At 41.8% G+C, this 23,719-nt stretch overlaps 1 protein-coding gene across 3 annotated transcripts in view; it reads left to right on the top strand.

Annotated features, from left to right (window-relative positions):
- The first annotated feature begins 4,438 nt into the window (after positions 1 to 4,438).
- Positions 4,439 to 23,719, top strand: part of LRRC3B (leucine rich repeat containing 3B) — a 47,820-nt gene continuing 28,539 nt past the window's right edge. Inside the window, exon 1 of one of the 3 annotated variants that reach the window (XM_082047166.1) lies at positions 4,439 to 4,667. The gene's annotated coding sequence lies outside the window, so the exon portion shown is untranslated. Of the gene's footprint in view, positions 4,802 to 5,407; positions 5,538 to 23,719 lie in introns of those variants that run through there. The other 2 variants (XM_082047164.1, XM_082047165.1) reach the window with 2 other exon arrangements.

Raw genomic sequence — 23,719 nt, 5'->3', positions numbered from 1 at the left:
CTTGTGCTTGACTCGCAAAGTATTTGGGCTTTCTCCAATATTTTCTTATCTTCTTTAAAATGCAGGCATCAGAATTGCACTTGATATTTTGGAAACAAGCAAGGACTATGCCAAGACCTTTCCACAGCATTGCACTGAGATGTCTTGTTAGGGATGATTATCTAGGGTAACCGGTTTTTATCATTCTCTGAGTCTCTGCTCTTTGAGATAGTGTCCATTCCTGCAGGATTTTTGTTCCCAGAGGCATTAATTTGCATTTGACTGTAGTAAAGTGAATTTAGTGTGTTGCTTGTTGGACAGTGATCATTTAGCCAATCAAATCACTGCAGAAGTAATACATCATCTTTATTTACTCTGCTAAAATACATTGTGTCTTATGCAAGCCTTTCAAATAAAGATTTTATCTCATGACCTGGAATGCTGTTAATTCCATATAATGAAAGACTTGAAATCAAAATGTCATGTGGTATTAAGTCAACGGTCTTGCAGAAATCCAAGTATGTCCTATTAATACAGCTGCTTTTCTCATGCAGACCTGTAATCTTTCAGATAAATCTTCTAAATAACAAAAAATTCCACAACAAGTGTGTCTGACAAGACCTAATTTACACTAACCTGTTTTGACTAGCATTAAATATATTTATTCTCTTCTTCTTTTTCAATATTTAAGTATCCCAGGAATGCACGCTATTTTGTGAGCAGCCCCAAACACAGATTGCAAGTAATGGATGGCACATAGCAGAAAAACATACTTCTCTATATTTTTCTCTAAATCAGAGCTTGGTGGAGTACGAGCTGAACTAGTTGAGCTTATTTACAACCGCTGTTTCTCTTTCAGAGCTAATGAATTATTGACAGCCTAAGGATTTTCTGTAATTTAAAACAGAAACTCTCTTCTATAATACAGTGCAAGTCTTCGCTATGTAGAAAAGGGACTACCTGCAAAACCAGCAAGATCTTTCAAAATGAAAGAACCTGCCAAATAGAGGAAAACAGAAGCTACTGGTACTTCTTGAAGAGTGTTTAAGGCCCAGTCTTGAAACTCTTGTGAGAGTATTGGTGCTTAGAGATCAAGATAGTCTGCACATTGCTAGCACAGGGTTTAAGTGAGATTAAGAGACACAGAAGATTTGTATTGGTCGTCTGCAAAGATGGCTTTTCTCCATTATTAATCTTCCTGGGGTAAAAGCTCATCCTGTACATGCAGAGGCAGTACCTATGGGCTGAGAGGAACATGAAGACTGTTGGCACCATCAAGCCTAGAGAGACAGCAGAAGCTGGTAGCCAATTTAGGAATATGACTACAGCATGAACACCATAGTTTTTGTTGCTTTTAGTATTCCCAGGATGCAAAATTTCATGCTTTTTGCTGCTTTTGTGACTCAATGCAAATTACTGCTCTTGGCCCTTCATGTGTCCTCCCATTGAGCACTGAGTAATCCCAAGGAGAATGTGCTGCTGACATGTCTTTGCACTGTCATCTACAAAAAAAATGACACTCTGTCCCATGAACAGAAGAAATACTCCCTCTAAACTCATAAGCACATGCCGCTAGAGGTATGACCATTGTGAGATTTAGTTCTTTAATGTACCTACATCTAGAACATGAATTTCCTACCATTGTTGGCTATGATAAAAATTGATCCTCTAGTAAAAGGAATATTAGGTAATGGATAAGGAGAAGGTCACTCTATTTTTCTCCACACTGGAAAAAAAGTGTTATTCCTTGCTGATTTTTGTACAAAGTTATCAATATCTGGGAAGCTTAAAGGAATAGATGGTACCAGATGATTCTTTAATTAAGCCATTGAAATACTACCTTGATGTTTATTAACTTTTAAGGATCCAATCCTGTAAAATCTTATTTATATTAATAACCCTTACAAACAGTCTTGCTGAATTATGTAGCGTTTTTTTGCATTAGAAAAAATAGCTTGTGTAAAGGTTGGTAGTACTGGCCCCTGAAATATTTATAAAACCTTACCAAAATTATTTTATGAGGTAAACTTAAAAACTATCTGGTATCACCTACTATTTTATGCTCCCTAATTTTCATAACTAGGTGTAGAAGTCAGCAAGTATTAGCAGTTCCTTTCTTATCTGAGGGCAGCCAAATGACCTTATCCTTTATACTCCTTCCTAACAGAGGGCTAATCCCTTCACTTCTACTTATGCAAAATGGTCATGCGATGCCAATAAGCTAATGATCACAACTGCTAGTGGGTTTGTTCATGGAGCTAAGTCTCTTCCACCTAGAATAATCTATTTTTTCTACTGCACACACAGCCAACTGAGTTGGGGGCACAACATTAGCTGTATTTCAGTTCTTAAAAATCTGTGGCATTTTTAACAGCAAGTAGCTGTGCATCCCTTCACAGTAATTTTCCCCAGAAAAAAATACTTTATTCTCCTTTTCAAAGATATATTAAACACCCATTAATTTCAACTTCAGTTATAGATGCTTGGCTGTTCTCAGGAGTGAGTCTTCGAATCTAAACCTGCAAACTGGATACTTGTGTGCAGCTGGCCAAAAAACTTTTTACAAGCTGTAATTTCAATAACAAAAATAAATAGTTCTGTGTTTTGTGAGATTTTTTTTTTCCTTAACACAAGCAATCACACTTAAATCAATAGGATGAATAGCATCATGGCTAATGCACTAAGTTAAGTCATGAAGGCTAAGATCAGTCTTCCCTTATATTGTTATGATATTTAACTATGCAAATGCTTCATTCCACAAAGCAAAACTAGAGGCTCAGTTTTAAAGGGAAATTACCACGTAGAAGACATCCATTTTCATCTAATCAAAGTAGGTTTTTTTTCTTTTACTGTTGAGCCAAATGAAAAGCAGATCTGATAATATTCTTTTTCATTAAAAAAATATTTAACAGAACCAAGTCACTCCAGGGAGGTTTGCAATGTTTGTCATATGAATATTAGTATCGTGAGCGTGAGCAAACAGGTTCATCCACCCTGAGTGTCAGATACCTATATACAGAACAGTGAAAATATAAATACAAGCTGAATTTGAAGAAATGGCTCCTGCATATTAGGTGTTGGGTTCTCAGCAATGACTGATATTTTTCTACTGCCTTAAAATAATGAGTCAGTTTCAGCTAAAGGAAAACAGCTCACAAAGCCCGAAAATCATTTCCCATTGCAAATAATGAAGGGCTGGCAGTCTAGTAATGGCCTCCTCTGGTCACTGACTTTGTGACATGATCCAACACATTGTAAACAGGAATGCATGCTCATGTACTAAGTTTTCATGTTTTAACTGATTATGTCTTCAAAGCTGGGTTGAGTCAGTCAGTATGAGGAATGTGTAAGGAACTGACGAAAGTCATTTTTATCAAGCTTCTTCATATTCACTATTTCCCTTTATACTAATAAAGATGTAAAACGATAAGCATACATAAAAGTGTTCATGAGCCAACTTGCAAATATTCTTAGGAGAAAAAAAAATAGGTTTTGATATAATACAAAGGCCTGGTGCTAAATTATCTTGCTAATATGATTCAGACAGATTACTCAGAGAGGTAAGCATTTCCTTGGGTAGAAACTCCCAGGACTGAAGTTTAATGATGGAGAATGGCATTTAGCAGCCTATAAATTGTGTGGTTTTCCTTCTTGCTCCCCCTGACCTGAAAAAGACCACCTATCTGTGGCCATAGCAGTGGTCCTTCTGACCCGCCAGTTTCTTTTTAACAATGGCCTATATGGAGATAATCTTTCTAAAACCCTTCTATCGAGGTGCTTTGAACTGAAGACAGGCAAGAGAAACCTTTGCTGCACAAGGTAAGCGAAAAGTTTACTTTGCAGAGCCAGAGTAGAAAAGTGCACAATAGAGAAAGCATGTCTGAGTGAGAGAGGCAACCAACTGGGGATGCTCCTTCCAGCCTGTATTTTGACAGTCCATGCAACTGCTGCAACGTAGCACATTTCACAGAAGCAACTCTCAGAGTTAGAGATGAATGTCACCCTGGCAAGAATCAAGGTAAACCCAAAGCAGGAGCTGAATAACGGGTTCTACTCAAGACCAGTTCAAAGGGTTGGTTGGGTGCAAAGTAAGTTCAACCTATTGTAGCAAAACCTGTGCAGTAGCAACTTTGCCAAATCAAGTAGTATACACTGGCACTAATACCTTTTAGTTCAGATTGGCGTAACAATTATCTTACTCATGTTTTGCTGGGCAACCTGGGGAGAGCAGGATCACCCTCTGACCGGGGCCGGCGGGCAGGGGTCTCCCTCGGCCCCCGGCGCGGGCGGCTGCGCATATTCCCGCGCACCAGCCTCTGCCGGGGCGGCTCCTGGCTCTGCCCCTAGAGCCAGGGGTGAGAGCCAAAATCTGTGCCGGGGAGGTACGGGCAGCATCACTCTCCCGGAGGGGGCAGCTCCCCGCTGTGCTGTGGGAGCGAGAGGGGAGTCTCCTCCTTCCCTCCCTCCCCGCCCCGCTCTCTCCTCCCTCCTTCCTTCCCTGCCTGCCTGCAGCCGCAGCGCAGGGGCAGGAGGGAGCGGCGGCGCGGCAGGCAGAGCCGCCCGGCCCGCGTCCGGGGGAGGCAGCAGGGCGGGCGGGCTGGCGGTGGGTGCCCCCGGGCCCCGCTGCCCCGGCCGCGCCGCCGGCAGGCTCCGCCCGTCGCTCCCATGGCGCGGCGGCTCCGCGCCAGGTGAGGCTGCGCTGCCTGTTGCGCCGCTGGGGCGCCGGCCGAGCCGCGCCGAGCAGAGCTCAGCTGAGCTGAGCCGAGCCGAGCCGCCGGCAGCGGCACGCCGCGAAGTTTTGCGGGAGGCGCCGCTCCGCGATGTGAGTTGCGGGGCTCCGCGGTCGTGCTGGGGAGGGGCGGTAGCGCCGGGAGGAAACTCGACGGGGAAGGAGGGAGGTAGGCGGTCAGCGTTGCTGCTGAGGGTCTACCGCTGTGCCGTGACACCTTGCCCAGCGCAGATCGGCGAGAACCTGCGGAGATACTCCCTCCTCCGGCCCGTGCTGCGAGCCCCCAGCGCCCCGTGAATGTAGGGGGGCGACGAGGCTGGGGCTCCGCCAAGGCAGCTGGGGGGTGGGGAGGGAATCAAGGGGCGGAGGCTGCGAGGAGGGGGCTGTCAACCACCTTGCTCGGGAGGAAGCGAGAGATTTGAGACCCACATCCCCCCGATCCCCTGGTGGAGCAGCATCAGAAAATAGGGAGGGAAAAAAGCGCCCCCCATATGTCTGTGTTTTTGAGGCGCCTGGCCGCTGCGCTCCCGGGCCGTGTGCGGCGCGGGCTGCCGGAGGTCGCGCTGATCAGCATGCAGGCGGCGCCCGGGGCGCGGAGCGGGGCGCGGGGCTGGCGGGGAAGGGGGAGGCGGAGGCGGGGAGCCGTGGGAAGACGCCGTCTGTGTTGCCGTGGGATTTTTCCACTTTGAGACCTACCAGGACCAGTTGCCACGGAGCAGGCGGCGGTGGCGGTGATGGGGAGGAGAAGGCTCCCTCTGAACGCGAGCAACAAATGGGCAGCGGGCGGCAGCCGGGCTGCAGGGGCAGCGGCGGTGCCTGCTGTGCCCAGGTGAGCTGCACCTCCCCCGCCGCCCGGTAAAGCACCGGGCAGGACCGTAGCGGGGGGCGCTGGGGCTCCCCGGATGCCAAGGGCAACCCCCCGAGCCGAGCTGGGCGGGCTCCGTCTTGGCGGGATCCGCCCGCCCCGCGGCCCTAGCCGGGGGTCCCGCGGCGGCGGAGGCTCCGCGGTGGCCGGGCGGCCCGAGCAGGGCACGGCGCCGACCTTAGAGCCCTCACAGAAATGTCATGATCGCTGGCAGTGAGCGGGTCCTGGGTACTCTGTGTGTGTGGTATCCCTTGAGCTCTGGGAACTGCGGGCTCTTCTTTCGCCTTTCTGGCGATCTACGGCGTCCAAAATTTCCCCTCTCAAAAAATTTGGAAGCTGCCTCGGAGGTGTCAATGGGAATTTTTCTTTCCCTCTTGGCTTCTGCCTTCAGAAATTAGAAGATTTTAAGAGTATCTGTTAGAAAATCGCGAAGAGATTCAGGGTGCTGCTTATCGCCCAGTCAGTCTTCCTGAATATCCCTAGACAGCAGAAATTGTGTGATTACAGAATAAAAACAGACAAATAACTTGAAAAGCATGAATAAACTAACCACTTTAGAAGTCAGAATGAGAACCAGGCAAACAGCATTTAGTGCTCCTTTCAAAGAACTGAGCTCAGAGGTATTTACATATATATGAAAATGACAAATAAGCTAATGCTTTTGAGATGATTGTACTTATTTAAAAAAATAATAACCATGAGAAAGTGTTACGAAATTGACAAGGAGAGGAGAATGAGTATGTTTAGAGCTGAAAACTCTGCCTGTTCTGAATGCTGAAAAACAACAATTTCTTCTTGTGGTAATCTGTCTAATAATGTGTACTTTTAAATTGCAAGGTGTGTGTCATGCCCTACTGAAAGCAGTAGCTTGAAGGCTTTGATATAGAGCACCACAGCGTTCATATGGCTTACCCATTGATATTATTCTTAGTAATTTAATTAAAACGGACAGGCACACAATGGGCTTCTCGTTTGATTTAGAGGGAGAGAAAATATTTAAGATGTAGAATGAATTAATTTGTAAAACCTTTGCCATGTTCAGAGTCAAATTTTTCAAGGTTAGTTTCTAAATAATAAAATTGCTTGGAATTAATTATATCAGTGTGATTGCTTAGCTGATTCTACAGCCCTTACTTGTGCAAGTTGCCATGGGTTTCTATGGGATTACTCCTACAGGTAATATTCTGACAACTCAAGATAGCAGCATAGGGCCTGTTGTCAGTTCTAGCATACGGAACAATGTGGGGATGCACCTGTTGGCACTAACCAGAGCACTTTGACTTTGGTAGGAGAAGAACTTGAGGTTAAGTTCAGACCTCTCACATTTTTTGGCTATTGTTGATTGGGTCACTGAACCTGGATCTTGCTTTCCCTGTGATCTGCTGTAAAATTGGCACCAACTTCAGTCCAACTAAGATGAGCTCCTCTGGGTGATTGTAGTTTTCCATTGCCTTGGGGTGAGCTGAAGCTGCTCGGCATCTGGGAGATCAGGGCCTGAGTCAATGAGATAAAGGGGTGTATCTGCAACTATCAAGAATCAATGTGTTTTGCCTTAAATGAGAGATTAATCGAAAACAAAGTATCATTTAATAGGCATACAAGTTCCTGATCTGGATCCAGTCCTGTGCTAGTAAAGTCCATTAGAGCTTTGCTACAGATAAGCAGAATAGCAAGACTTAATTTAAGGATACATTTGTGATTTCTCTCTTCCTTGTGCTTAACAAGGTCCATATTTCAAATCTTTTAGGAGATAGGAATCTCTTCCTGCTCACACTGGAGCTGCATTAGAGTAACTTCAGAGCAAACGCATGATATGTCAGCTCAAGAAATAACCTGCCAGCAGTAGAACTGAAATTTATAAAATTCAGCCTTACTCAGAAGTGCTAACTTGAGTGTCTAAACCCAAAGAAGATGTACTGCTGTATTATAAAACCACCTCTAGATGTTCAGTTAAATAATAAGGCACTTCTGAATCTTGCTTTTAAAGGTATTTGCTGTCACCTCACTGGGAATATATTTATATGAGTAACATAAGGTATACATGGCTCACTGGCAGGAAGATTTTAAACTTTTTAATGAAATGAATAGTCTAAGCAAGCAGGAATATGTGTAGATATTTTTGTTGGTACCATTTCAGTTAATCAGAAGATGGACTAAGGGGGGTACTTTTTCTCAGAGCAGAATATTGCATTTACAAGATTTACATTGTTGTAATGTGTAGGCATGGTCTTTGGATCAACCCTTACTTGAGAATGCAGATTTAATTAGTGTTCTGTGGCTAGCAAAATAATAATTTCGCTTCATCCAATAAAATTCGTTAGTGAATTTAGAGAAAACTCTTATGGAGCTATGACATTTAGAAACAGAATAGAACCTTATTTTACCATGATGGTATTCTGAGCCAAGAATAAATTATTTGAGTTCATGGAATATGTAGCACTTTCCTGGGCTTGTTTGTCCAAGCCTTTTATTTTACTTACTAAAAGTAACCTGCAGAAAGCGGAGTTTTGCTAGAGCACTTCAGTGCTGATATGAACAAAATGTCAATATGTCTGCAGAAACTACAAGCAATAAGAATGGTAGGAACTTCTCAGCACATTCAATAAGTATTTTTAAATGGATTGCAGTCTTATAAATACATGCATGAACAAGGTGTGCCTTCTGCTTGTAAATCCAATGTGCTATGGGTGAAGTAGCATCAAATTTGGAGTTGTTCTGGTGAATTTAAATTTCTGCTTCTAGTTTTAATCCAGCTCTTTTCATAAAGTAGTTTCTGTGCTTCTGGCGTTCTGGTGCAGTTTGTCAGTCTGGATGTACAGCGGGCACGTGGGCAGATCTCGGGGAAAAAGCACGATGATGGGGTATTGGTTTTACTCGTGGCTTCATCAGAGCTCATGGTTTAGATAAACAATTGCCAAACCCGCTACAGAGGAGGATCTCATTGTTTCACAGCAGCTAAAGATGTATGCTGCTGCTTCATGAAGATTTCTGTGGGTAGGTGGTGTCTGCATCCATATGTGCCATCAATGACTTGTGTTGCTTACCCGTGTAGACAAAGCAGCATTTGTAGCTGGTGCTGGCTTTTTTTACATGGAGGTTTGAATTTTGAAGAATAAACACAATGCTTACTGCTACTGAATGAGGAAGTGACTTTGATTCCTCTCCCCCTGGATATTTAAATGCTCTAATGAGTACCTTTGGCAAGCAGACTTTATTTTTTTTAAATTAGCTTCTTTATGCAGTGACCAACACTGGACATGGGGAAAGCCTTTTACTGTAAGGATCGGCACACCTCTTGAGTTCTGCTTTCCATCAGCAAGGAAAAAGCAATGGTAGCTGAATCTCTCTTTAGAAGATGTGAATGTTTATAGGGATGAAAAAGTGAGAGAAAATGGGAACAGATGACGGCAGCCAGATGCCCTCGAAACAGGGGAAGAGTAAATGACAACCAGGAGAAAGGTACTGGCTGAACTGGGTAGTTTGACTTCCCAAATGATGAAGGGGTCGATGGGGTTGCACCGAAGCCCTCCAGCTCCGCTCCCTGCTGTGCCACGGGCTTGCCATGGGACTTGGAAAAGATGATTTGGCTGATTTCAGTGGGGCTAGAAGCCCTTCTGAGAGGTTTAACGTGGCTTTTTGTGTCTCGACTCAACAGATAGAAAGGAAATAAAAATGCCTCTTGAGTAAATGTGGGTTGGTAAAAGGCTTTCAGAGATAAGTTCAACTGGATAATTGGAATTTTTTACTTAAATAGAGATGAAAATTAGCACTGCAGATCTTGATGTATTTGATTAAGGTTTACCTCTGCTTTTCAGGGTCAGTTCAACTAGTTAGTGTGTGTTTGAAATTAGTTATGTCCTACATTAACAACAATTTCATAAAGCTGCCAACTTACCCTTTGACAAGAAGAAAAAAGTTGATCTCTGCCTGCCAAATAGTACCATAAAGATCTGATAATAAAAGAAAAGTGAAAGATGCTAGAAGTGAGTGCTAGCACATAAATGAGATGCTCTTCTGGCTTGGAAGCAGGAAAGCAAATGGAGACTATTTAATTATTTAAGGAACAATAAATGAAAAGTCTGGTTATAAAGTGGTAGTAAAAGGAGAGACAAACAGAATAAACAGAAAGTTGGGAAAGGGAAGCTGCATAAGGAAAGTAGAAGGTGGACAGGAAGGATCAAAGGGACAGAGGATGGATTTAAAATTTCCGTAGAGTTTTCAGGTGGAAAATATCTGTAAGATCAGTGTATTGCACCGCTTACAGAACAACCTGTATTTTACTCAAATTGTGGAAGTCTGACAGGGAATGTTCTCCTGGGGGTCACTTCATGTTTGTGCTTCATCTTTTGGATGCCTAACCTTGGTTAGCAGGACATCTCTTTTTGAAGGTAACATGCCCTAGCGACAGACTGTCTTAAGAGGTATACGTTGTGGATGCTGTTAGTTTTAATGACATTATTATTTTATCTTCTGTCAAAGCTGCAGTGAAAGTTACCAATTCCTCCAACAAATAATAGCATTGATATTAAAGGGAGAATTTTTTTGCAGTTTACCAAAACAGGGTTACGTTCTTTTGCAACTGTGCTAACTAAACATGCTTTGTATGTAAAGATTGTGAGTGTTCAACATTTCATTAGACTTCCTGAATGACTGAGTATTTAATATGCTTATATGTAGAGTTAGTGGGACATGTGAAAAGCATGTGAGGGTTATTTCCCGTATGTAGATTACATATGTGTATTGCTTTGGCAGAATTTGCTTAATGCGAATTATTTTTGTAATACTTAGCATACATTTTTGTGTGCATGTGAATAATTTGCAGCAAAAGGGTGAAGTCTTTGGACATTCAAATGAATCTATGCTGTTTGCTATTGTAAAGGGATTATAATTAAAAAACAAACAAAAGCGCTGGGTGTATGGTGTTCAGTTCAAGCAAGTACTCCTCCTCCTTTAAGAACAGAGGCAAGTAGTTCTTCCTCTTAGAAGCGCATCTACAACAAAAATTTTATCTGAAGTTGCTTGCTAGGGCGTATGTGGTTAAGCAAACAATGGTGGTTATATATCTTATTGATGAAACTTCGACTTATGAACATTAAAACCAAAACAAGTTTAAGCTACCAGTGTTTTAATTCTTGACCTTTTAAAACCATTTTTATTTTGTATTGGGTAATGAAAGTTGGCACAATCTAGTCAGGCTTCCATTTATATTATTTTTAATTTTAATTCTTCACATAGAAATATTTGTGTACTCTTTTCAAGACACTCTTACCTTAAAAAACAACACACCTTTTCTGACACTTCAGTCTGAAGTTTTATTTTGAAATGGTGGTGCTCTGTTATACTTTCCTCCATGTAGGCAAAAATGGTACTTGCCAAGAAAAAAATCTTGAATCGATACATAAAAATGTAGGAGTTCCAGAAGAGCAAAAATCAGCAAAGGCAGGAGACTGTTCACAAAACTGGGAGTTATTAAATCCAGGGGTCAGTCTTTATAGCAAGTCTGGCTAGGGCTTGGTGGTGTTTGTTTGTTTGTTTTCGTAGATGTGCTGCAAGTGCTCTTTAGAACTTATCATGGTCCCTCCATATTAATAAACATTATTTGTTGTTATTAGTGTCAAAACAGAAAATGACCCTTAGTTCTTTTCTCATGAAATGCAGTTAACGGAGTACAAATGTCATTGCAACCTTCAAATATTCTGACAGTGTTTCTAAACGTCCTTTTTGCCTTTGTTTTCAGCTTTGTTGACAAGAAGTCATTGAGATGAGAATTGGTGACTTTTGAACAGTCTATTTTTAACAAAGTTTGTGATAGAGTATTTCTGTTCATGAGTACGTGTTGGTCCCAATCTGCACAAGCACTAAAAGGGAAGGCATGTATCAGAGGAGAACTGCTTTTAAGTGCTTGTTTTCGGGTTTTGCTGTTCTCTGGGTGTGCCTGGTCCTGTTCTGTAGATAAGGGTATTGATCTCTCTGCTGCTGCAAGGATAGCTCCTATTCTTTAAAGCTGAGAGATTCCAAACTGTTTCAAAGAAAATGGTCTACATCACGTTATAAAATGGGATACAAATGGGAAATTGTTGTTTTCTAGGAGCTTCGAACTTAGAGTGGAACAACTCCCAAAACACAGTATCTCTTAAACCTTCAGTTGTCTCTTCTCGCACACTGCAGATAACCAAAGCACACTGACTCAAATAATAAGAAAATCTCAGCTTTGACATAAAGGCAGCACATGGATGACAGCACTCAGTCCTTTCCCTGTAAGTATGTATTGAGGCTGCCAAGCTGAGATGTCCTGGCCCTACCAGCCAAATTTCTCATCCCATTCTGGGTTTTAAGCTGATTGATGTCACTGAAGGGTTAATAATTTCTGTTAGCAAAATGTATTGGTCATTTGCTGTTTCCAGAATCTTTCACAGTTTTTGCCCTTTGACAAAAGACATTGTATATATATTCTGCTCATCATTTTCATCAATTACATGGTATGCTTATTGGCAGCTCTCATGCATAAATATTTATTTTGCTAGAGTAGGAGATGACAGGATTTAGACATGTGAGAAACCTAAATCTTTGGCTCAGAAAAAAATCCTGATGGATACAAATGGTATTTCAATAACTTTTGATCCAAAAACTTTTCTTGCAAAGCGACATGACTTCTTGCCAGTCACGGCAGGTGTTCCATCTGTACAAATACTGCCTAATTTGAACCAGTCAAGCTTAACATGTTTGTGGTTTGTTTGTGTTGTGTTGTTGATTTTTTTTTTCCTCCACTATCTGCCACATTTTCAACAATTTTTCTCAGCTCTTTAAGCAAGTGTGAGGCAGCAGTGTGGAACAAAATGGACAGAGGCCAAGCAATTCCTTAATTATAGCAGGTTTTTTTTAACACATTGAACAACAACAGTCAGCTATGCAGTGTCAGTAGCATTGCAACTTCTTTGGTTCTGAGCAAAAAAAATATATATTTGCATGAATCTGGTAAAAATTGAATGCATGCTATTGTGTTGTCTAATACCATCTCAGCCCTTCTCATTGTCATGCTGCATGAACAACTATGAGCATATCAGCCGTGTGCTGTTCTTTTGATCTGGTTTGTGCAGCAATAATTGATGTACCCTCTCATATTCAGTGTTTGTTGTCTGCACTGCTGTTTCTGGCAAACTAGCCATAGGGATATTTGGTATTACACCTCTGCCACTGATTTTGGCTCAAAAATATGGATATTTTTAACACACAAAAAGCTGTCGTGCTGGAGAGCTTTCTTGATATAAAATCAGACTGCAGGTCAGATCCAATAAAATATATTTTGCATTAATTTCAGGATTAGTTTGTATAAAAACATCATTCCAATTTGGACTTTAAGTGTGGTTGTATCACCACACTGCAAACATTCAGACTCTGTCCCTTCTCCAGAGAAGAACCTAGCCTTCCCTGAAAGAAACTCTCTTCATGCAGTGTCAGCTCCATGCACTGTGGTTTTTACACTGTGGCATGCATGACTTGACGATCCATGCTCTGATGGTAAGTAAATTGCTTTAAAAAGTTTATAGATGTTTGAATTAGCTGGGAAATCATTAGAAAAACATGAGGTGAATGAGGACACTGCAGGTTACACAGGTCTTTTATTTTCCTCTTGCTGTGGAGTTTCAGAGCAGGTAAGCTCTGGCTTTCTGTGGGCTCCTCAAAAGGAGTATTGTTGACTGGAGTTATTGTGTCTTCTTTGTTGTTTTAACGAAGGAATTTTATTCATATGGGCTAAAACTGCTTGTTTTAAATTCTGATTCTAGAAGCTGTGGAGTGCAGCTTTTAATCTGGACTAGTCACTTGGGTTTCTGAAAAGGGAGACTAAAATACTGTCAAGCTTGCAGAGTAGCGCTTCATTAATGCAAAGCAGTGGGGAGCAGGGGGGCTGATCCTGTGACCATGTGTGTTCTGCCATTCACTTGGCTACTCCAAGTAGCCTTCTCAATTTGCTGTGCATCCCAAATTTCCTCAATTTGTTTTTTTTTAAAGAATATTATTATTACCTTTCTTCTAAAACATTTAAGGCAAAGTTTTAAATAGATAGTTGAGTTTAAGAAACACCTATACTGTAGCAAAAATGACATTTTTGCGAGTGCAGATGTGTGTATGCAGGAACTAATAGAGCTCTGCAGTCTCAGCCTTTCTGACTGTTGTTTCTTCGCTTTGGAGCAGAGAGTTGCAGGTAAAGGACACTGACGAGGTAGCTTTTTAGTGACTTAAATACCACAGCTGACAAAAATCTAATTTCTAAAGATCAGCTATCAGGGAAGTGTACTTCACTATTGCCATCTGGAAAAAAAAGCATGTTTGTTTTTAATTACAGATACTGAACTTGTGGGCAGTTGATGTGAGTAGGAGTAGGCTGACTGTAGCGGTGGAGAGTTCACGGTAGTTAAAATTGCAGATTGGTGAGAGGTGAACTTCTCACTGACATTGATGCTCTACTCAGGTTCACTGTTTTGACCCATGTACCTGAATGTTCTTCGAGATACCTAGCGGCATCTTGGATAGAAGGATTGCTCCTGGAAACAGTTCCATTTCGGTCTGAGAAATTAGCTGTAAACTTTGTCCCTTCTCCAGTATAACTTAAACTAGACAATTTTATTTGACAACTTAATAATTGTACCTAAGATGCCTCTGAAAATATTTTGCATTTGGATTTTATTAGTCTTGAATATATTACTACTTCAAAAGAATTTTTATAGTTCTTACTAAATAAAGAATGAACCTGGAAAAGGGGAATTAAAAGCAAGTGCTCTGTGTCTTCTCTTCCAAACCAAATTCAATATTAAAAAAAAAAAAGTGTAATTATATTATCCTTTCATCTTTTTCACACCAGAATGGGGGAAAAAAGCACCCATCTGTGTAAACCTTTTGAAACCTGCATCCTGTGCCATAACCTGTACTTTTTCAGATTAGAGAGGAACGCTGTGTTCCTCAGATGCGATAAAGAGAATATTACTATTCAACGACTGTGATAACAGGCAAAGACAAAATTGGGCTGAAAGTCGGGTACCCTGCTGCCCTGCAGCATCGGTGGTGTGGGCGTCTTGGTGTCTGTGCCGTAGAAGGAACTGTGCTTTTGCAGGCAGGATGGACCTACAGCCACATCAGACCATGGCTTTGGGAAACATCTCTTTACTTCAGGGGCTCTGTAGAACATTGTAAAGTTCACTTTGCATCTTTACACTGTGGTGTAGTTCCCCTTGCTGGTCAAAGCCTTTGCTTTTTCAGTAGGAGTTTGACCCTGCGTTCATTTGAAGTGGCAACTTGATTTCTTTGCCTATCCAGAAAACAAAACAGAACAAAACAAAAAAAACAAAACACCACCACAACTCCAAACCAACCAACCAAAAGCTCCAGCCTCTCTCAGCAATAGTTTATAAGTTGTGGCACGGTCGGTGTTCCTCAGTCTGAGCCTGTTGGGTTGGGGGTGGCATGAGAGGGAAATGCCGTCTATAAAGAGCTGGCAGGGATGTACCAGGTAAAATACCAGTTTAAGGTGGTTCATCTCAAGATACAAAGGGCAGAAAGATCAGGACATGCTGAAACATTTCCTGTAACATTTGTACCACTGGTGAGAGGTAAAAGATAAAATATCCTGGTGATGCTAAAGCATATCCTTGCTAAGTCTACAATTACTTTCTTGGCAGCCCTAATGGAGGCATTTTCCTGGGCCCATAGAAAATGGGCATTTTGGGTGTGCACAGGACATGGGAATTTGTCAGGACTGAGACATGGACACTGGCATAGAGGGCAAGTCATGGAGCTCCTTATCCATCCAGGAAAGCATCTCAGACAGATCTGTCTCTGGGTTTCTGTGTGAAGGACTCACAGCTACAAGCAGTAATGGGCTTCCCTCAGAAGTCATCTTCTTGGAAGCTTTTCTGTTGAAGAGTTGGGCTGTTCTGTAAAAGAGAAGTTTCTTTATAGGATGGGTGCCTGGTCCAGTGTGTAAGAGGAATGATAACAAGGAATGATTACAAGTTTTAAGTACCTGCTGCTTCCAAACTTAGTTATGCTTACTGCATTCACAAATACAGCCATTTGAGTTTTTCACATGAATATTGTCAGTGTGAGTTGAGGCTATTTTTAATTGCCATGGGCCTTCAATTTAATTGCATAAGGTCTTCAAGCTTGCGATTCAGGACTTCAGGAGGTCTTCTCCAAAACCTTACTGAGAAAAAGTGCTCAATTATTTTCCCTTAGTGAGTGGCATGGTGTAGGGGAGGATACGTAGATTAGATTTCAATGTTCTCAGCAACAGGGGAGTCCCATGTGGCATTTTGCAATGTGGGTTTAAAATCTCTAACTTGCCAGCCATTTATTTTTTCTTTTCCTTCTCCAGAACTTTTAAAACCTTGTTCTAATTTTTCTCTCAATGAAAGTGATGCTTAAAGAACAAAGTCCATTAGAGATGTTGGCACAACAGAGAAAAAGAGTTTTACAAGATGTGAGTCAGCTTAGGAGGTCTGGAATGGGACGCAGATAGGTCTTTTTCTTTCTCAAGGGAAAATGGTCATTCTGAATAAGAAGGTAAGATTTTCTCAAGTGATAGATTAGAAAAGTCTTCTAAAGGCATAAGCAAGTATAGCACCTCTGCATTTCCCAGTCAAAGGTGGAAAAGTGTTTTGTTATAGCATAGCAGTGTAACAAGTTAATAAAAACTAAACTTTGTGTAATTTTCCTTGCAAATATTTGGATTCTGATGAGAATGTTACTTTGTACTGTTTTCTCTTTATCTTACTGTCTCTCTTTCATTGCTGCTGCTTTTTGAAGGTTACATTTTCCCCTCTCTTAGAGGTGTCAGCTACAGAAGACTCTTTCCATGCACCAGTTTAATGTCTTGTGTGGTCTCAGGGTTACATGGAGCAGGGCAGCAAAAGACTTCCAGTGCAGGTATGTCCTCCCATACCCCTGCCAGAGCTGATGGATGGGTCTGCTGGAGGTAGAACTGGATTCTTATCAGCTGAAAGAGCCATGGGAATGTGTGTAGGTTCAGATCTGAGACCAGAGTTGTACAGAGGTGTTCCTATTAGTCATTATGTTGCTATTTGTTTTGGAAACATCAGTATTGTAGGTTTTCTGTTTGTGTTTGTTGTTTTGTTTTTTTTTTTTACTTGAGAATCACTCACATTTAAGGACTTGAGGTAAACCTGCATAAATCTGAGCTCACTGAAATTGCTTTGATTAAGGTGGGTGTAAGCTATAGTAGATTTACGTCCATAATGCTCATGCTGTCTCAGTTTGTGATAGACTTCTGCAAAATCATAATGAAAACATCTTAAGAATGGATGTTATTCATCCTGATTTGAACACAGCATATGACCAAATGGGAACTGAGGTATTGTTCCTAGTTTGCAATATAAAAACGCTTGAAATAACTATTTCTGGGACTTAAGTATTATCTATTGAATTCATATCTACCCTTGTCATCTGACAGGCTACTAAAACAAGTTTCCGCTCAAAATGATGGAAGTGACAGTCGTACAATGCATTCCATTCCTGCTGAGCCCTGTTATGTAGTTAGTTCAGGGAGATTGGGATCTTGGTTCAGTCGTTCAAGGACAGTCCTTTGGAAAGGATTTGCAGAATTTGTAGTTGTAGCTATAAATCCCCTGTTCCCCCCTGCAAGTATGGTAAAATTTCTCTTGCAACCCTACTGTTCTGTGTTGGGGAAACAGCATTTCTGTTTTATTTTTTTTTCTTGTTCCCTCTTTTTTTCACAGCCCAGCAGTTGCGTTGTGCTTGCAGCGAATTCCCTCTGCCACAGACCATGCTTTCCATCCTTGGCAATGTTGTTATGTGGAATTGCTTCTGTGCTCTGTCAGTGTTTGACCCCTTGCAACTGGCAGTGAATAGAAGAAATCATATACAGAGACCCAGACTCTGCCCTTAGCTACACTTGTGGAAACCTGTGGCATTATACAATTGGCTTGGAAAAACTTAAGAAATCCCATGAGATCCACTCCGCTGAAAGTCGCTCTGTAAATGTTAGACAGGGCTGTTGTTTTTGTGCTAGTACATTTTATTTTAAAGCCCTGCCTAAACTGCAGTTGATGATGCTGTTTCGTAACATTGAAACAGAGGGACAGATTTGGAGTGTGAGATGCGCTGTGCTGTCAGTGGAGTTTGCTGCTAAAAACATTTTAACTAGGTGCCCTGGCAGTGTCTGTGCTGCAGGACAGACGTGCTCTGTGGGCTTCTGGTTTCTGGCAGCATTCAAACTACTAGCCACAAATATCCTCCTCCATGGCTTGATCTCTTTTGGTAAGGAACCAGGCCCATCTCCTAGCAGGGGTGGTCACTGGAGGTGCTCAGAGGCCTGGGCCCATCTCAGTGGACACTGGCCCTGCGACCTAACAAGTTCCAGGCAGCAGAGAACCTTGTCCTTCCTGGGCCAAGAAAACTGGGTTTAGGTCTGATGCATTCCTGGCACCATCCAGGACCGAGCAAGCACAAGGCTGAGGAATGTAAAGGGAAGGTACTCGCATCACCTTGGTCTGCAGGCAGTGGGGTGAAGCTCTGGGATCTGGCCCATGGTGGTGTAGCTGACTGCCCTGATGTTCGTGACTGAGAAATACAGCATACCTGGAGATGTATGCTGCTGTATGGAAAGGGCCTTATGACCTTTTTGTTTCATGTTTAATGCAGAACCATAGGAAATAATGTCCAGCCTATCGACAGATATTGTACTGACCGCAGCGTCTTTGACTCATACCAATCATCTCTGCAAGTGTGGAGGGTACTTCATACAGCTGGTCCACAAGTAACTGAAGAGCTTGAAGCTGTACAATCCTTATTTTAAAAATTGTTGCAGTGATAGACCTTAGCAGCTTGAAGTTAGAGGCAAAAAGCCCTGCCAAGAGCCCTTCTCGGTTTCTGTGCATTTGGATACTACTGAGACAAGAAAGCAATTTATGAAAACTCAGGAAGTGAAGCAGATGTGATGAGACGTATTGTATACACCTCCAGTTCTATCATTAGACACTTTTACCTACTTATGTTTTTCAGGAAATTTTCAGAAATAAGAGTTTTGTATATTTTTTTCCAGATTGAATGGAAATTTTGCCATCGTTTAACATAGAAAGGGAGTCGGAAATATCAAAATTACATGTGAATTATTTATGCATACAATTTGCTGTTGTGAATGGAGGAGCAAAGATCTTAAAAGCTGTTAATGACTATGAATTTTATTGTACTGACTATGGTTTTAGCTGCAGGCCACATAGGTTCTGGAGGGTAATGTAGTGCTGTGCAGTATAAAGGCACTTCTGGGAGGGAGGAGAGAATGTGCCAAAACACTCACTGCTGAGCAGTGAAGTTACATCTAGATGTTTTGTTATGTTACCAGAGAGGAGTGGTGTTTCTCCTTCAAGGCCTGAACATGAACAGCTTTATTTATGTTTCTTCTGGTATGTCCAGAACAGAAAAAAAGAATAGAACGAAAGTTACGATGGTGTAGTACAGCATCTTCACATTTTTTACTCTGTGCTTCCTATATTCAAGGGATTTCCTAGCACAAATAGAAACATCTGCAATAACAATTCCTGTTTATGTTAATCTTTTGCAATCAGCGTGCAGTCTGAAATAATTACAATGAATACACCCTCTGCTCCAGATGCTCACAACTTGCATTTATTTCAGGCTTCTTTGCCTCAGAAGTCTGAGAACATAATCCCTCATTCTGCTCTGCTTCATCTCCTTTACATTAATTTACCCAACAGTACCTTTTGTGAGCTTCATTAACAATGGTCATGTCATAATAAATTACATAAATTGAGAAGTTTTTAATTAAGTAAGTTAACAAAAAAAAGTCAAAGCATAATAATTTAATTAGATATCATTTTCCTGTAATAAATTTGCACACGAGGTGTGTAATGAAGTAGGCCAGGGTAGAATCTATAATCTGAAGTTTTTTAGCCTTCATAGCTTTACTAATGTAATCTGCAAAAGGATTTTATTATTTTTTTTTTAATAAGTTCTGTCTCAAACATACTTTGTTAGACAAAGACATGGCAAAGAGTCTCTGACCCTGTGAAGACACATCTTCCAGCCTTTCCTCCTCTGTTTCTTTTAGAGCTGCTGGCCCAAGTCAGGACCATTTTCTCCAACATGGCAGTAGCCCTTCAGCTCTATTTGTTTGGCACTGGGCAGAATTGAGGGGTATTTTTGGTTGAATTGGCCAACATATATGTTATAAAGAGCACATTCAGAGAGTAGTCTCCATGCTGGTGCTGTCTGCATTTAGCTGGGCTGCTTGCCCAGGCATGTGGGAAGGAAAAGTAGGATCAGCTTTGGCCCATGTGTGCAGTGCCACAGAGTGACTCCTCAGGTGTCCTCTGCAGCCACCAGCACCTGCCTTTGCTTTCTTTCCTGACCTTGCACCCAGGAACTGTAGGATCACTATATCAACTCCTGCCTCCTGACCTCTTAGAAGGTTCAGGCAGGCTGCTGTCACATGGGCAATGTTCCCATTTAAGGGATTTGGCCCAAAAAGGAAAGCTTTGGTTTTTCTTTATGTTCAGGGTATGCAGCTTCATGACAGTGAAAGGTTCTCTGATTTTCCATGGTGAGACCATGAAGGGATTGAACAAAAAACAGTGGGAGAGGACACAGAAAGGGAATCTTTAAAGTGATTAATATTGGTTTGTGTTTTTCCCAGATACCTCTGCAGAGTCACAGAGAGAAGTGCAAAATGCTGCTACATTACATGCACTGTTTTAGTTTTGGTGATTCATAGAGTCAGAATAATGTTTTGTAATTGTCTTTCTCAAGTGTAAATGACTATGTATTGAAGGCTATGAAAAATAATCGCCAGTATGTATTATTTCTGGAAAGCATCCTTTCCTTTTGATATTTTAATTTAGGGCTGATTTAGAGAGGCAACATTGATGTCAGCAACATCAGTTTATGGTTTGGGGTGTGTTTATGAGTTTTGGGGTCTGCTCCCGTTATTCTATTTTCCATCAAACTCTGAAACCACGGAATAAGAATTTTGGACATTCTGTGAAAGAAAAATAGCAACAGGTAATTTAATTCACATATACGTACAGTTGGGGTTGCAGAGCGAGCAAAACATTTGTGATGAGAGAGATAAGGGAAAGGCAGTGATGCTGCATCAGGCAGTGACAGCCCTGCCTGTGGTGGCATTGACAGTGCTGTGTCTCTGTCCCTTCCTACTCAGCTGTCCCCACATCTTAGGTCACTGCAGGGGTAGCTCGGCATTATGGAATACAGAAAAAAAGGGTCTGTTGCATTTTAATACTGGCTCTACAGGTAATTCTTCTGCTTTCTGTGAGATATATGTAATATTTAACCAGGTGAGGTCTGTTGTGAAGATAAAAAGGCAACTTATCTAAGATGGTGTATGACTCCTAAAATTCACCAGAAAGGTCACAAAGCCTGTGAGCAGATGGATCTCTTACAGTTCTTCGACTCACAGACTACAGTTAATTGTCCAGCAGAGGACATTGTAAAGATTTTCAGTATATCTAGATATCTCCTCTCTCTCTGTCCCTGCCATTTTACATCAACAGAGAAGCAGTTGTAATTCTAGAGAAGGTAGCAGGGCAGAAGTTTATATAGCAGAAGCACATGTATTTTACAGAAAATGCCCCACTGAAGTTTTGGGGTTCTACTTGAACAATTGTCAGATGACACCCCTAGAGTTGTAGAGTATTGCATAGAAATCATTGTTATAGTCCTTTGCAAAATGTGAAATCACTTGTAGCATGCATGGTAACCTGGTGGTAGAGAAGAAGATGGACACATAGGTCCAGATAGCAAAACTGAGGTGAAAGAATAGAGTTAATGGGAACACAAGAGCAGGGGAAAAACTAACTCACAGAAAGAGGGGGAAAAATAGTCAATAAAAGGTAGGAGTTAAAATACAAAATGTTGGCTGAGAAAAGCAGCTCACTAATAGTCACTTGCTAGGATGAGAATATAGTACGTTCAAAAAGAGACTCAAGCTGACCTTCTCCCAGAGGTTTGGGAATCTCCCATGTGAACAACTCTGGGTTGGGTGGGAAGAAACTCTCCCTTTTTAATTGAAACAAATTAGGTGGCTGAGGAAAATAATTTTTTTTAATTGTATCTGGAAATTAAGATGTTAGAAATTAAGGTCCTGATGACAGGAGTGTGTCAAATTAATGCATTATGTATTTTTTGAATTATACAACGTGTCATAAGCCAATTTCATTCCAGGGGAAATGTGACATATTCTCCCTCATGAGTGAGGTTTCCAAAGGGCTGGAAAGCAAGGAAAATGTAAAGCAAAAAGAGAAGTTGTCAAATGGAGAAGAAAGGCATCGACCGTGCTATTTAAGCTGTATAAATCAGTGATGGTGTATCCTACCTCTCAACCCCTTCTGATAGCTCTGTGTGTTTAGGCTGCAGGATCTCTTGTACATTTTTGGTCTGTTTCAGGGCAATAGATTTTACCTTGACCTGTAAAGCCAGTCATATCCTTTTACACAGCAGTGACTTCCCAGAGACCAGAAACATAAATCTACACTATTGCCAGGAGGTACATGCTGTGCCTTGCAGCAGATTGGGCTTTTGACTCACAGGAATGTGTGCAAGAGGATTTTGCTGGGCTGCTGGAAATATTTGAGCTGCAGTTTTACATGCTGAATTATTGTTCTTCATCTTCCAGAATCTGAACAGTTTAGGAAATGTGGAAAGGAAAATGTAGACTTAACATCTGCAGTCTGGAATTGTCTTCCTTTTCAGAAAAAATATTGTTTCTGGCATTCCTGTTGGGGAAGAGGAGCTATCCTTTCCAAGATATTCGGTATAGATATGAAAATGATGCAAGAGCTAACAATTAGTAATTATTATTCACTGCTGCTCCTTTGCTTTTGAACATGTTTTTGGAGTAGAATTATATCCAAGTCTCTGCAGGGGCTATTGGTATTTTGCTAATGCTAAATTAAAGTGTGCCATGTGCTGTGCACTAGGGGTGGTCAGTAGTGGCTTGACAGAATTTAGTTGTGTGTGTGGTAGGGTGCTCAGGGTGACTGCGTGGTGCGTGTGATACAGCCGCAATCTGGCAGCAAAACAACCTTTCACAGCCCCTTGCGTTTTCATAAACAGGAAGGAGACATCCCCAAGCTGCTTGCCATCCCACCCACAGGCGAGGAGGTCCAGCTCCTGGAGTGGGCATCCTGCACAGCCAGTTTTTGTTCCTTCTGCTCATCACCTATCCTTCTGCTTTTTCAATTCCCAAGCTGTAAATACGTAAAATGAGAAATTAGTTAATTAGAAGCCATGAAACAGAGATTGAAGCTGAGCTACCTTAAAAAAAGGACCTTTGAAGAAGCAGGTCCAGATTGGAGACAAAGGGAAGTAATCTTTATAGCCTTCAAAATTACCTTCCTGTTAAGCTGTTGGTGCATAGGTTTGGAGTTAACAATATAAAATTTGCTAGTATTCCCCTTTTGTGACATGCTGGTGCATGCTGGAAGTGCCAAAATGGTATATCATCCTGTACTGTGCCATTTTCAGCACTCTCCCTCTTAATTTATCTTCAGTATTATTTTTCTTGATGAGGTCCTCACCTTTCTCAGCCATGTGTGTTCAGCATGTTCACCCTGCCCTGTGCACTGGCGCAGTCAGTGCACAGTATGTTGCAGCATGTCTGGGCTCAAATAAAGTGGTATTAGGAAGAGAGTGACCAAAATTTAACCTGTAAATCTTGTACCTGAGCCAGGTGGGTGGGGATAAATTTCCCAAAGAGCGAAGATGAAGGTCCTGCACCCAGGATCTCCTTCCCGTTGTCTTTCTGTCTCTTGCTGGGGGCTAAGGTAGCTCAGGCAACCCTGCACTGGCTATGGAGAGGGTTCACAAGAGAGGAGTTACTGCCATCTGTGTGGCATGCAGTGACCAAAGGGGTGATTAATGGGATGCAATGCTCAGAGAGGTATAGGTGCAGGCGAAGATTTGGGGGAAGATAGCCCTGGTGTGTACTGTACCCACAGCTGTCCTCACTTGAAGGGTCTGCTGCCTTGAGGCAGGGAAGGAGCAGGAGCTGCGGGTGCAAGTTGGTGCAGGTACTGCGGCTGGTTTAGTGATGACAGGGCAGAAGAGTTTGGGAAGAGAGTGAAACGTCTGAAAATACA

Source organism: Streptopelia decaocto, assembly GCF_964273445.1.
Source record: "Streptopelia decaocto genome assembly, chromosome: 2".
Lineage (NCBI taxonomy): Eukaryota > Metazoa > Chordata > Aves > Columbiformes > Columbidae > Streptopelia > Streptopelia decaocto.
This window is presented reverse-complemented; position numbering and strand designations above follow the sequence as displayed.